This window comes from Nanorana parkeri, unplaced genomic scaffold (assembly GCF_000935625.1).
Source record: "Nanorana parkeri isolate BGI_ZX_2015 unplaced genomic scaffold, ASM93562v1 scaffold391, whole genome shotgun sequence".
Classification (NCBI taxonomy): Eukaryota; Metazoa; Chordata; class Amphibia; order Anura; family Dicroglossidae; genus Nanorana; species Nanorana parkeri.
The window spans coordinates 1,286,866-1,300,025 of NW_017306659.1; the positions used below are offsets into that span (position 1 = coordinate 1,286,866).

General features: G+C 46.1%; 1 protein-coding gene across 3 annotated transcripts in view; it reads right to left on the reverse strand.

Moving 5' to 3' along the window:
* Positions 1-12,491, reverse strand: part of TAB2 (TGF-beta activated kinase 1/MAP3K7 binding protein 2) — a 70,849-nt gene extending 58,358 nt beyond the window's left edge. For 2 of the 3 annotated variants that reach the window (XM_018559383.1, XM_018559385.1), the window contains exon 1: positions 12,038-12,491. The gene's annotated coding sequence lies outside the window, so the exon portion shown is untranslated. The remainder of the gene's footprint in view (positions 1-12,037) is intronic. The other variant, XM_018559382.1, reaches the window with a different exon arrangement.
* Between the last annotated feature and the right edge of the window lie 669 nt (positions 12,492-13,160).

Below are 13,160 nucleotides of genomic sequence, written 5' to 3' on the forward strand. Positions count from 1 at the left end.
GGTCAGTAACTAAGGCAGATATGAACCTAAAACAGCCATGCAAGCAGCATTTCCAGGAGGTGATCAACCATGGTAGTTTTCACAGTAAAGGTTTCTTTAAAAACACATTGATAAAATATAGCTGAAATAAAAGGGTCACACATTAAGCCAGTTCACCCAAAACGTATTCTGTAATAAGGAGATCCAGAATACCTGCCTTTTTCGCTGCTCCCCTACACATTGTTTGGTCCACAGGGCTTCATAAAACAAAGGGAAATTATTTAGCTTATAAAGAAAAAAATAAAGCCTTTATGAAGCAAAACTAATGTGATCTTAAGTTCATATATCACAGTCACCTTGCTCCACTTTAGGTGATTCAGGCCTTAAATCTCTGTCCAACTCAATCTCAGAAGTAGGGATGCACCGATACAAGCATCGGTATCGGCGGCGATACCGAGTATTTGCATGAGTACTCGTACTCGTGCAATACTCCGATACAAAAAACGAGTACCTGTTCCGTGTCCGCCATCTTCAGGGACCCGAAACCGCCGCACACAGGACCTCCATCAGGTCTTCAGTTAAACAAGATGGCCGCGAACTCCTCCTCCAAGTCCTCAGTCATCTGCTCCATTCTGACCTCTTCTCCCGCTGATTGGCCGATTGGATGATTGACAGGCTTCCTCACCAGTCACTCCTGACTGGTGAGGAAGAACAGGCACTGCCGTTTATCATGAGGATGGGGGGGAAGTCTTGCAGTTGGTGCGCTGCGAATGGCACATGGTGGAGACCCCGTACCTTGTGGCAGTGTGGATTCTGGTGGCATCCTGTCAAGATCGGTGAGTGACAGTGTGTGTCTGTGTGTTGGAGAGACGCCTGTGTGTGCGCACATCGATCCCATCTGCTTGTGACAGTCACATATTCACTGCCTTTTTGCCATCTACTCTCATCACACCCTCTATTGACTGTAAAAGATTAATTCCCATACTCTACCTGTACCCAATTCTATTACACCCCTCAGTGTGCCCCCTGACTATGCCCAGCACTGTGCCCCCTGACTATGCCCAGCACTGTGCCCCCTGACCAGTGGCGTAACTACAAAGACGGCACAGGTGCATGTTCTGGGGGTAGGTTGCGGAGGAGGGTGTTGGGGCGGGCTATGGGGCCCTGTGAGTTCTAGTTACGCCCCTGGATGAGGGTGGAGGTAAACTGTCTGAACAGGAACCTGGCAGGTACAGCCTGTGGTATAACTAATTCTATCAATCAGCCTCGCACTCCTCTAATTTGGTGCTTGCACAGACTGAGCAGGAATGTGTATAATGAGGCAACAGGCTCAGCAGCAGGTAGTGCAGTAACCTGACATAATTAATAAAAATGTTAACAAGATTCTGTCATTTAAAGATAATAACTCATCAACCACTAGTATAGATGTACAAAATAACCACGCTCTGGAGTCTAGCTATCGCTAGAACTATTCCTGTGGGCTGACCGAGGCCACAGTCTGCAGAAAAGGGGACATTCCACCTAATTGTATTTGCTACAAGGAGTGCTTGGAGGGTATTGTAATTGGTATTCCAGTACTGACCTTCTTACCGTTAAGGCCGTGACAAACTGCACGCGAAGCAGCGCAGAGCGGGGGCGCGCTGCCTTTGCGAGCAGTGTGTCATGTAATTTTCTCCTCGGCACCTCAGCTTGCGAAAGCTCGCAGAGCTGAGCGTGCCGAGATGAACAATTTCAACTTCAGCCAATCGGCTCGCGTGTATAAACCAGCGCGTCGCGACAGCTGGCAGGTTGTTACAGACGAGCCGATTGGCTGAAGGTGCTGTCAATCATCTGTCTGCACTCAGCTCACACACTGCACGCAAAGCTCCATGCCGGATAGCTTTTCTTCGCTCTGCACGGCTTCGCGTGCAGTGCGTCACGGCCTTTATGCACCAGAGCTCTGCTGACATTCTGTGACAGGCTCTGACCACTGGCAGACGATATAGGCAGTTTAACTGTTCAGCAGTATCAGTGGTATCCATTATGTTGGAATAAGGTTTAAAGTAACAGTATTCCCATTTGAAATGCACAATATACTGGTGTAGAGTCAGAACTGGTATGATCAACTGCTCAAAACTGGGCACCTGTGAGGGCTTGGTGTGAACCAAGTTCACCCCAGTTTGCCCAAGTTGCAAAGCTGTCAGTGACATCTACTACACCTGGACAATCAAATGCAGTAGGGGCATTCCACGTCCGGCAGCTACACATCACAAAGGGGTGTGCGTCAGTGACAGATTATTGTATAGTGTGGCACAGCTATATCCAATTCTGCATACCTGGCTTTATATTATAAAGTTCTTATAATATAAAGCCAGGTATGCAGAATTGGATAAAGCCAGGTATGCAGAATTGGATATAGCTGTGCCACACTATACAATGTTCTGGTCTGGACATGTGCTCATCTATTTTCCCCACTATGGGGATACAAGCCTTAGTTAGCAATGGCATGATAAATATTCATTTCATGTTCTTCATAATATTAAGAAACTGACCTAAAATCATGATTTTGTATTGCTTTAGAAAAAATGTGACACGTCCCTTTAAGAAAAAGTATCGGTAATTGGTATCGGCGAGTACTTGAAAAAAAGTATCGGTACTCGTACTCGCCCTTAAAAAAGTGGTATCGGTGCATCCCTACTCAGAAGCATGTTCTACATTTCATAACTATCAGGACAATGTAGGCCACACAGATTTGAGCTGAATATAACTTTAATGTTAATAAGTCTGAACTTGCTGCTTTTGAAAATGCTAACATAGAATTTCATAAGGTCAGGCTGCGATGTCTATCTCAGTACATTTTTTAACTCCCCTGTACCGTTGCACAATTCCTCATCTCACACTAAAATTGTCTAAGTTTACTACACCAGCACTCCCCCAGTTTCACCCATGCTCAGGCAGGTTCAAGTCCAAGGAGAGATGTCACATTTTTGGCCTGAAGGGAGTACTCCCTTAACACCTTTCCTCACACACTAAATGTCTAAGGGCTCATGTAGACAGGCATTGTCATATAGTCCAAAGAAGATAGAATCCAGGGCCACTCCGGGCATATTAGTTTATTTGCAGCTTTTACGAACGCTAAAAACAAAAAGTCATCCAGCCAAAGACCTTTTCTCGTGCAGCTCACACACCCTTTTAACAGCCAATCAAACTTGAATGCTTTTCAGCTCGTTTCCCTATTCCAGACTGCACTCACTGTGCAAAATCCCATTTCTTTCTAAATGTCCCTGTTCACACTTATATACTCAGTCGCCCCACGCCCAAAAATGACATGAGTTAATTTTCTTAGCAGGTGTGTTTTTGCGGTTTTGCACTTCAATAACTTATTGCTCGGCTTCAGGAGCCCAACAACGACAGCTCAGGTACCAAAAGTGATGCAATACGCATCACTCCCCATCCCATAGAATGGGGAGGAAATCGGTGAACGGATGTTTGCTGCTCTCCTCCCCAGTTTCCTGCCGACACCCGAGATGCTGGTCCCAGGACCGCAGGAGGGGCAGCGGAGCCCGGGAAATACGACGGGGGTGTCAGGCGGGTCACTTTAACGGCCTTGTAGAAACGTGGCAGCGGCTGAGCCGCCAGCATCGCTTCTATTGTAAGGCTGACAGCCGCCGCTACAAATGTAAACAGAGTCCCGACAGCTCTATATAAAAGAGCTAACTGCCAGTGACGTACTATGTACGTCACTGGTCGCTAAGGGGTTAAAAGAACTATGGCCAAACCTTTTCTTTCGCTATAGTTCTCGAGTGACAGAAGGACATTTAATAATGTACTTCTGTGACCTAAACTCAACACATAGCAGGCAAGTGTCATAGCAGGCTCGTGTCCGCTATATCCTGACAGGACGCCAAGGAAAGATCCCAACAATATTGTCAGAATCCACCTTGCTGCCTGAATGACAACTGGCTCTGCCTCTCTAGAGCCAGAGACAGCTGTACCTGCCCCATCCATCCCTCCTGTCAGCACTGGGAGGAACAGAGGGGAGAATGGGGAATCCCTGAGGGACTATTACCGCTCTATGTAGGGAGAAGATTGTGAACGGAGCCATCAGCGTTGTGTTATAGCTCAGTTCTACATCTTTAGAGCCGACATGTGACAACTGCAATGTCACATGTTGGCTCCAACTAGGAGGATGAGTGTATTTACCAACTATACCAGGGGTAGGCAAACTCTGACCCTTCAGCTGTTGTACAAGTCCCATAAGACATTGCAGTTACAATTTCAGGACCTCTATGCATTTTAGCACGTTAGAGCATGTGAACAGGTTTGCCCTGAATTTTAAAGGTGTTATTTCTCCTACATGCAGTAAGTTGACAAACTGCCCCAAAAAAACAACAACAAAAAAGCTATTTTTTCTTCTATTTATGTTCCCAATAAAAATTTGAATAGGAATGGCAACGCATGGTAAAGCATGTGAAAAACACACCTCCAAAAACAAGGTGCAATAAAAGTGCATAAGTGTGAATCCAGCCTTAAAAGGCTCTTGAACGACTGTGGCGAAAAACTAAGCTTCTGCAAGACCTCACCCTGTACAAATCTGCCCTCCTAAAATATTATTCCTTCCTCCGTGCTGCCAAACAGACTTATTTTGTCACTCTCATTAAACACACTCATCCAGACCACATCAACTATTTTCTACTTTTAACTCACTATGTCCCCGACCACCCACTGCCCAGGACATTGCCATTCATTTAAAAAACAAAAACAGATACAATTCGGGATCAGATCGCCACTGTCCAGTCACCTTCCCCTATTCATGTACCAGACCCCCCATCACGCTTGTTACTTTCCTCTTTTGACCCTGTCACCGCAGATGAGGTTACAAAGCTTCTCTCCGACACCCACCTCACCACTTGACCCCTGGACCCGGTTCCCTCACCACTACTTTGGTCACCCTCTTGCTCTATCCTACACTCTTACTCACATTTTCAATCTCTTACTCTCTACTGGCATCTTTCCCTCCTCTCTGAAGCATGCCCTGGTCAACCCAATACCCAAAAGTCCCTCAAATGGACCCTACCGACCTCAACAAACTCAGACCAATCTTCTTACTCCCATTCACCTCCAAACTCATAGAACGACTTATCTACAGCCGCCCGATTTGCCACTTCGCTGATAACCTTCTCAACCCCTTACAGTCTGGCTTTGGCCCCCTACACTCCACTGAAACCGCCCTCCTAAAACTCACTAATGACTTACTAACAGCTAAAACCAATGGCCACTATTCCCTACTCTTGCTATTGACCTTTCTGCTGCTTTTGACACTGTTCACCACCTGCTCCTCCTCAAAAAAAACTCCTCACTTGGGCTACAAGACTGCTCTCTCATTCTCTTCCTACCTATCTAAGCGCTCCTTTAGCGTCACCTACAACTCTAACTCCTCCCCTCCTCCTCCTCACCAAAGAAACCGCAAAATTACTCAACCACTCACTTGTTATCTCTCGTCTTGACTATTGCAACTCCCTCCTCATTGGCCTTCCACTACACAGGCTATCCCCCCTTCAGTCTATCATGAATGCAGCTGCCAGACTCATTCACCTAACCAACCGTTCAGTGTCTGCAACCCCCCTCCGTCAATCCCTGCACTGGCTTCCAATAGCCCAAAAGATAAAATTCAAACTATTAACAATCTCTTACAAAGCCATCCACAACTCTGCGCCCCACTATATCTCAAACATTGTCTCAAAGTATCACCATAACCGTCCGCTCATCCCAAGACCTCCTGCTTTCCAGCTCCCTTGTCAATTCCTCCCATGCTCACCTCCAGGACTTCTGTAGAGTCTCTCCCATCCTATGGAACTCTTTACCCCAACCTGTCCATCTATCTCCCACTCTGACTGCCTTTAGGCGTTCCCTAAAGACTCATCTCTTCAGGGAAGCCTATCCCACCTCAACCTAACTGCTCAACCATCACGTTCTCAAACACTTCCTCCCCACACAGCTACCTCCTCATGTATCTCTTTCCCCTTTCTTTTAGATTGTAAGCTCTCCCGGGCAGGGCCCTCCTTACCATCTTGTCTTGAATTGTATTGGGATTGTAATGTCTTCCTAATATTGTAAAGTGCTGCGCAAACTGTCGGCGCTATATAAATCCTGTATAATAATAATAATAAAAAAAATAAAAGACACACAGGGTTATACTCCATATAGTAAAAGAGAAGTCAAAATGATAGTTCACCTGCCGTTTTCTGTTTGTGGTTCAATCCTGATCAGACCTTTCTCCCTCTCTTTACTCTCTACAGTTGGTTAAGAGATGTTAATCTTCACAAGAAATAGATCTTTGTCCTTGTGCAGCTCACCGACACCTAGGTACAGGCTTTACTCATGGTCTCAACTTCTTCCTGGTGCTAAACTACAACTTATCAAATCAATTAAATGTGAAAGCCCCAGAAGATAGAAGCTGGTAACAAATACTCCTTAAAAATTACAGTATTATATTATAATTTTGAAAGTGACCCCCCCACACTGCTTTAAAGGATAAAGGACTTGTCCTAAATGATGCCTCTTGATCTGATCATCTTCTTTCCAGTAGTTTTCAGGAGTCCCTCCAGCGCTGGTGGCGGTCTCTGATCCAGCGCAGAATGCTGCGTCTACTGTATCCCACGGTGTCTGTTCGCGTGCACGCTGGCGGGCTGTGTGCATTGACTTACACTGTCTCTCCTCTTGCTGTCCCTGCCGACGATCTCTACTGCGCATGCACCCGCCCCACGATCCTTCATGGCCGCTCGAGAATCTGCAGATCTTCGGACGGGAGCGAGCGGCAGAGACACAGGTAAGTTTTAACCTTTTTGGTAACACTTTTTTTGAATGTTTTTCCATATATCTACAGCTTGCTAGCAGTAGATGTATACAAAAAAAAAGGTTTTAATTCTACTTTAAGGTTCCCTTGTCTGTGGTGGCTCCTAAAAATTATCCTGCTGGCTCCTGGATCGGACAGATTGGCTCCTGAATTCTATATCCATTTGCCCTCCTCTGATGTAAACTACTAGTCTCATGACTCCACAATGCAATGGTCATGAACAAAGGCAGACATGTTGGAAGTCTGGCCTATGTAACAACCATGGCTGTCCCAGAGATAAAGTGTAGAACAAAAAAAAGACAAGACATGAAGGGACAGGAAGTGTTATTTGCAGAATTACCAGGTTATCTTTTTTTAAAAGGTAAAAAAAACCTATCACTGATGAAAAAGAAAGAAATAAAAATGTATTTTAAAAAAAAATTATGAAAACCAGGAGAGCACAGAATCCAGAAGCCAATTTTTCTAAATTGAGGCTGCATGTTTTAACCTATTGTTGATCCATTGTTTGGTACTAATATCAATAAAACCATGTGTAACAAAATACTGGAAACACATGGCAAATTTGCAGGTAATCTCAACTGTCAACCAGCTTTTTGATTGCAAAAATGGCCCCACAGATAAATTAAACCAGCCACTCGTCAACAGTTTGTTGACACTGAGATAATAAGTTCTGTGAGAAGATTCCTCGATTTATTTTTTTCACTTGAAAGCTGATTAAAAGTTGCATGTGTATGGCCAGCATAGCATAGTCTACAGGACTGAACAATGATTTGACTGGGTTATGAATTTTGTACGCGTGTATGTTGAATATCCACCTATGGTAAAAACAAGGGATGTCCCGATACCTATACTAGCATCGGTATCGGGACAGATACAGGGCATTTTTACAAGAACTTGTCACAATGCCCCCATACATATCGCCGATGCTTGCGCTATTTCTTTTTTCTTCTTTACCTTCACGAGACACGCATGGCACCCCTGGGCAGTCGCCAGCCAGCTAAATTAGGTCCACACCTGGAGCTCCTGCCACCGGACCAGCGATGACTCGCCGCTAGGCTCCCGCACAGCGCCGACTAGGACCTCACCAGCGAGGCACCAGCCATCATCAAGCAGTAAGTGAGGGCCTGGGGTCCCTATTAAGAAGCTATTAATATTAGCAGAGGATAATTGTAAATCTATTGTCTGCAGTGTATTAGCAGTGTGTACTCTATATGTAACACATATAGAGTACACTGCAGCAATAGATTTACAATTATCCCCTAGGGAGGGGGGAGTTGGCTTCCTTCTATCACCACAAAGCACATTCCAAGTTCTTCCGACATCACCTTCACTCTCCTCTTTCGAAGTTCATTATATACGTCTGTTTTCCCCTGTTTCCTGAGGATCGCAGTGATTTATCGTCCTCCAGGACCGGTAACACGCTTCCTTGACAACTTCTATGCCTGGCTACCCTATTTTCTTTCCTCTGAAACACCCACTGTCATTCTCGGTGACTTTAATGTCCCTGTCAATATTAGCAACACCACAACCTCTGAGCTACTCAACCTACTTCCTTTGGCCTAACACAATGGACTAACTCTTATACTCAATGTGATGGCAATACCCTTCATCTCATATTCTCCTACCTCTGCCCCCCTTGCAATCTCACCAATACCCCTTTTCCACTCTCTGATCACAACCTCATCAAATTCACACTCTCCCTCTCATCCGCCCCCCGACATTCCAACCAGCAAACCGCCACCCGTAGGAGCCTTCACCACTGTAACCCCTCTTTACTCTGCAACAGATCACCTTTACGACAAAATCAAAACCCTTTCCTGCCCTGACCTTGCCACTTCTCTCTACAATAACTCACTCTCATCCTGTATTGCCCCTTTCACCTCTCATAAAATCAGGGACCCGTCCACTACAGCCTTGGCAGACAGACGACACAAGAAGACACAGTCGTGCACTTGAGCATCAATGGCGTGAAGCCAAATCCCTGCAAGATTTCACCCTATATAAAAAGGTGCCCATACACTGCACGATTCTCGTACGAGAATCGCGGGAAATCCCGCGATCATACGAGAATCGTGCAGTGTATGGAAGGTGTGCGACCGTTTCTAATGTGCGGTCGCACGACTTTTGTATATCGAGCATGTTGGAAAACCAGCCGAGAATCGTACGATTTTTGGCTGGTTTTTAACATGATCGAGAGATCACTGCCGAGCGGGCCGGTGTGCGCACACTGCCCGTTCAGGGGGACGGGCTTGCGATGATCGCAAGTACGATCTGCCTGTCCAAGATGGGCAGATCGTACATTTTTTAAATTACTTTACAACCCTGGCAAGACAAAAGTCTTGACAGGGTTGTAGAGTGTATGGGCACCTTAAATCTGCCCTCCATAAATATAGTACCTGCCTCCACACAGCCAAACAGACCTACTTCATCACACTCATTAACTCCTTCGCATCTAGTCCTCGTCAACTCTTTACAACTCCCTACTTTCCTGACTGCCCAGGAAATTGCCACTCACTTCAGAGATAAGATTGATGTGTAGTCTGTATTGTTTTTTTTTTAAATGTCACCTGTCCCTTTAAGAAAAAGTATCGGCAAGTACATATGGGGAAGTACTTGTACTTGAAAAAGTGGCATCGGGACATCCCTAGTGAAAACTGAGCAGTAATATTTCTACTACACACATCACCAAGACCAAACTCAGAAGGTGAAGTAGAAGGTATGTAAATAAAGCCATGTCAAAAACCCACCTGAACAAACCATTTTTAAAAGCCACATACTTGTATTCACCAAAACATAAGATAACCATTTGTGTCCCCAACATGAAGAAAATCAAACGGTCGCTAAGGTTATCACAACACATGAACTGTGCAAAATACAGCTGAAGGCAGAAATCAAACCATTTGAATGCCTGGGAATATAAAACAAAACTATTAAAAAAAAAACATTGCTGGCAAGCAAATTTTTATTGCAGGATCACCTATTTTAATCTGAGGCTGCTATGGATTACCAAAACTGTTCAAAAAATTAAATGCAATGTGTCAATCTGGAAGCGTTCTGTACACCATTGGGGTATGAAATGCCCCCAGAATGTAATTTCCTGCTTGTATGATTGGCTGGTTTGCAGTCTGCACTAAGATACAAATAACATTTTAAAGCAGTATAAATAAAAAAATCTAGATCTAACAATATATAATTGCAATATAAAATTGCCCAGAAAAGTATTTCATTACATTTTTAATAGGGCTGCAACTAAAGATTATTTTCATAATCGATTAGTTGGACGAATTATTTTTGATTAAAACCGGATTAAAAATAATTAAAAGGAGAACTATGAGGCGAGTGCTTTTCACTCACCTCATAGTTCTAGCCGACCTGTGACAATGAGACTGTCACATGTCGGCTCAGTAGATCGGGAAGTGAGCAAACACATACCGGCGTTCGCTCACTTCTGGATCCTGTCACGGCTCTGTGCCGTGACAGGGGAGGGGCTGGATTCCCCCCTCCGATCCTCCAGCGCTGACTGGCGGAACGGACGGGGTAGGGGGCGGGTACAGCTGGCTCTAGATAGGCAGAGCCAGCTGTCACTCACGCAGCTGGGCGGATCCAGACATAATTGTCGGGATCCACTTCAGCGTCTCAGTATACTACAGCTTGCGGTATACTGCGAGACTGAGCTTAGGGTGACGGGAGGACGCTAGTTGTGAACTATAGGGAGAAGCCCTAACCCCATAGTTCTCCTTTAAATAAATACCATCTGTAATTTGAAATACACAAAGGGAATGTTACAAAGTTTACTTCAGAATAAAACTGCATGCAATTTTTTGCAATCGCATTGCACTGGAACGCACAGCATTGTGGTATTGCGCATTCCAGTGCGGGCAATCACACTGTGGGTGGGAGGTGCATTTGGGGTGCCATTAAAATGAATGGCATTGCAACGCACCTCCCGCAGCAGAATTTGTCAGGCCAAAACCAAAAATTTATTTTTTCCACCTTTTATTATTTTTTTTAAATAATGGTATTCAATTATTCAAGCACATTGCGCTTGAATAGCTTTAGCCGAGAAGTGCCAGCTGCCAGTGGCAAGATTCCGCAGACGGCAACTGAACGTAAATACAGCAGGTAGTTGGCTGGTGCAATAGCCAATAGCAGGTCATGCTGACTGGTGAAATTTTTGACTGACTGGTGAGACACCGCCAAATTTTTCAAGCCCTGATCATCAGGCTCTAATTATGGGGATAAGTGTATTTCACTCTCCCCATAATTCTCCTTTAAGTGTCCCTTCTCGCGCAACCTCCTAGGATACCCCCATCACATATCCCAGAAGGTTGCAGGAGCAGGGACTCACAGCAGCTGGTTGGAAGACCTTGTCACGCATCATCAGGGGTTGGCTGCAGAACCCAGGAGAGACAGCCGACCCGATGAGGTCACAGAAGATGGGGGAGCAGGAGCTGGGGTGTGAATAAAAGCAGGACAACTGTGAACACATGTTTTCTGGTGAGAAACCAACATAAATGGTTAGAGAGCAAAGAAGAAGAAAAAAAATGTGTGTGGGGGAGGGGGCACAATGTTCTTCTTTAATGCACTTCCTGTTATAAGGTGACAGCTTATTATGCTCGTGTGTTGTCACTTTCGCTATTGAGGAGACAAGTAGCTGTGTCGACACACTGCACTGGCACGCTTCACAGCTGTCCCTGGAAGCCAGTCCAGAGCAATGATACGCTGGAGCGAGGACATGCAGACCAGAAGTGGCTAAAAGAGCCAGAGGAGATCAGCAGCATTGAGCTACAAAAAACAATGGAGAATATTTTATGGGTGAATAATGGCAATTGTGAACAGTGCTTTAGCAAATGAAACATTATTAGGTTAGGGTTTAAATACAGATTGCATATCTCAATAGCCAGATGCAGTTTTCCATTCAGTACTATTACTCAGTGGTGGAACTCCAATGGAGCAGCCCTCAGAAGGAGAGGAGATTTTGCCTGATGTATAAAAGGGGTGAAGAGGCCAGTCACACTAGGTGAGGAGAGTTGACAGTCTGGTGACCATTGGACAGGCTGCTGTAATGTCGGACACCCACAGTCCCAGCTCACCTACACACAAGTGTCAGTGACAGGGCTGGGGCCTACACTTATATCAACGCCCACCCTGCCCCTTTTCTCAAGTAGGCCCGGGCTCAAGTTGATCCATTTTCCTCCCAGGCCCCGCAATCCCCCCGCTTACCTCTCAGCCTTTTTCTTCCTCCGCCGCCAGCTCGGACTATGGGCCGGCGTGGTGGCTGCGACACCCGTCAGTCAGCCTGCCCTGACTAGCCTACTGGGTTCCAGCAGGGGGGGAGGGGGACAAGCGCTGCTTCTGCTGCCCCGGCAATCACACCGCCACCTCCCCCCCCTCCGCCACACTGCAGCGGTTCCGGCCTCACGGTCTCCGTACGGCCCAGTCCACAGTGGCCCGCGCTCCGCCGGCGGAACCAAGCTTCTCTGACGTCACGAGACCCGAAACGTAACGGTCCCTCCTCTCCCAGCAGCACTTTCTATGGGATGATGATGACTCCTCTTTGCTTCTAGGCTGGAGACGAAACCAAAATACTGGCAGGGCGAAATATGGCGGACGAGAGCCAAGCCAGATCCCGCGAGAAGATGATGGCTGCGGTGGCCGGGGGGTTTCAGTGTGTGGTGACGTGCTGCTTTCCCGCCCCTCTCTCGGCTGTGTTAGAAACAGTTACTGGGAAACGCCGGAGTAGTCGGCTGCTATAAACATAGCACACACTCACCGCTGACTCCTTACTAGATGTGTGGAGCTTGGCATGGCCCCAGGGGGACATTGAGTATGGCCGCACTTAGAATGTGCTGTGTAAGTGGCTGACAGGAAACCACACATCAGGAGTGGAGTACTTGTCCATAGCAGGCATTTCATTTAGCGTGCATTGGACACCTGAGCGACATTACATTTTTGCACTTTTTCAGCGCGTTTTGTGTAGCAAATTTTTTTCTATTTTGCACGTTTTTGCATATTTTTACGTGCATACATAAAGTTGCGTGTGTTAATGATTGTGGCACATTGATGTGAATGGACAAAAATAGAAATATGTAAAAACGCAGCAAACTGGAATTTTTGAGCATTTCCTTTGAAATCTATGGGGCCAAGAAATGCAGAATCTATAAAGAAGCTCATGTACTTTGTTTATGCAACGGGCATTTTCAGGGCCGGATTTCCCACAAGACCACCGAGGCCTGGCAGCAGGGCGTAGAGGGGTGGCTGCAGCGGTCTGTGTCCCTTCAAATCCCCGCTGCTCTCCCCGCCTGTGTTGGCAGAGGCAGCTGTGACACGGACCGCTGCAGCGGGC